We start from the raw sequence: 2,524 nt of genomic DNA on the forward strand, positions 1-2,524 counted from the left end.
TTCTAATGCTGATGGAAGTACCTGATCACAGTCACCTGGAGAACTGTACCCTGCTGAAAACCACACAGAGAATTTCATTGCCGCCGCGGTGCCGCCCTATTCCCCCAGCAAGACCTTCCAGCTCATGTTCTTCACTGTCCTCTCCTGTCCAAAGCCTCAATTCACTTTCCAAGCTGCGCAATCCCTTGCTACATAAGGACCAATCTGCTGTCTTTGCTGTCATCCACTCACTCTTGATTTGGGGTCAAATTTAAATATTTCACGCTCACAGCTATACTTTGTAAACATGAGGCTGTGCAGAGTCAGTGAGGGAAGGTAAAATCCTCCTGCACGTTTTCCCATTAGGACAGATCCTGGAGCAGAGATGACCAGGTTGCTTCTGGATTCACTGTCAACCCATGTCCCTACTTTGGTCCAGACTACATCTGAGACTCCTGCAGCATCCTAAAGACAAACTGTGTTTGTGCAGTTGTTAGGCAGGGTCAAGCTTAACATTTGAAAGCTAATGTGGAAGGGAAGGACACTCCTGCCTGCCATTTGAGGGACGTAGGGCCCTTTTCTGATTCTCTTAGGCTTTGTGGGGGATCCTGCAAAACCCCTGGAATTGCACATGCATCAGTGTTTCCCATGGTGACAGATGCAGGGATCATAGGGGTAGCATGAGGTTTGGTTCCTCAACTTCCACTGAGATGCCAAAACAGATGACACTGATAACTGAGTGCACTCAGCACCCCCAGTGCTCGGTCTGCAAGCACCCCAAATGACCCTGCTGGACAACTCACAAACGAGGGTGCCGGGACATGAATCTGTTCCTAGCACTTCCAAGGTCACCTTCAGTTTTCAAAGCCTCTGGACTTATGCTAAGGTAATGTCTGAGAACAAATGACATGACACAAAAAATCAGAAGGAAGCAAGTGTTTTGCCTTGATAAAATTAGAGCACTCTTCAGCAAAATTGTCTGGGCTTTTGGTGGCTAGGAACTCAAAATGTCTATTGAAGTTCCTGCTATTTGCCCCACAAATTGATCTAATGAATCGCCTATGAAATAAGCCATTAGAAAAGCCTTTGTTAATTTGTACCAAAGTAAATGGTTATCTAAAATAGACACCACAGGGAGGTTCTTAATTAGGCTGTTGTCAGCTGGGACTGGAAATGCTTGTGGCAGCACAAGGCTGGTTAATTACTCATCTTGCCACACTGCAGCTTCCTGTCAAAGCACAAGGCGCTTCTCGGCGTACACGGATGGTTGGTTGCTCCTTTTCAGAGACCATGACAGCAGCAGGCGAGGGTCCCAGACTGACCTGCGCTCACTCTCCATAGGGAGATGGGTTGAGGGGGTGTCCAAGCCCAGCGTCTGTGCCTGGCACGAGCCGCCTGTCTAGACGAGCAGTCTTTGCTGTCCACATCCTGTGGCAGCATCCTGAATGGAAAATGAAAATGAGTCTCAGGAAGTGGGCATTTGGGATCAACTGGAAGCCCAGGAATGTGCTTACCTAAGGGTCCTTAGCCTGGGTCAGAGTGGCACTGCATGAGCTGTGCCCATCTGCTTGCGGTGTGGCAGTTGGGAAGGGGGGAGCACACCGGCTCCTCCTTAGCAGCATCTTCACCCGCAGGTCTTGGGGCTGGACCTCTGATAGCTGTCCTGCTGTAATAGGGCTTCTGGGAGCGGGGATGTGAAAGCCCAGCCGAAGAGACAGTGCTCACACGCGTGGTACACTGGGGACCCAAAATGCCACCAGAGTCTGCAGAAAAGGCCTGTGCTTTGCAGGAAGGAGAAAAAAGCCTGTTATAAAATTTCTGTTACCGTACCTTCCCTACCACCACGCCAGTGAAAGATGTATTCTTTGGCAGAAGTGAATTAAAATATTTTGCACGCATGTATTGCACAATACCTCGCAGCAGCCTGCAGAGTGAGAAAGGAACCTGACACGTGGCCGAAGCACCTTCTTTGTAGGCTGGAGATCCCTCGATGGGAGGACATACGGCACCTCACGCCTGATGCTGGATGTAGAGATGGGGCCTCACCAGCAGGTGGCTTGTGATGGCCTGGGAAGGGCCAGCAATAGTAAATGCCCTGGGTAAATAGTCACTGGTGCCCTCCAAACCCAGCGGCAAGGTTAAGCCCATCTGTGGGCGATGGTGAGCAACATCCTTGTCCGAAGGGTACTGCCCTGGGTGGTCCAGGCTGCCTCTGCGTCAGGCAGAGTGCAGGGGAGGCGAGGGAGGGCAGGGGGCCAGATTTGGCCGTTTTGAGCCTGTGCTCAGGGGCTCGGTTTGCACCAACCCCTCGCTCCCGGGGGCTGGCTGGAGACCTTCCTGTGCTCTGCTCCTCCTCCGCAACATATGTAGCTGTTTTTTACAGCATCCTTCCCAATTTCTTCAGAGACACAGGTCTGTTCTACAGAGAGGGAGTGAATTAGCAGTGTATTTACACCCACGCTTGCAATCAGGAGCCATTTGATATCCGCTGATATTAGCATCCAAGGGTTTTACCCACTCTAAGTGTTGCAATAAAAACTTTAAC

This window comes from Pygoscelis adeliae, unplaced genomic scaffold (genome assembly GCF_000699105.1).
Source record: "Pygoscelis adeliae isolate BGI_AS28 unplaced genomic scaffold, ASM69910v1 Scaffold127, whole genome shotgun sequence".
NCBI lineage: Eukaryota > Metazoa > Chordata > Aves > Sphenisciformes > Spheniscidae > Pygoscelis > Pygoscelis adeliae.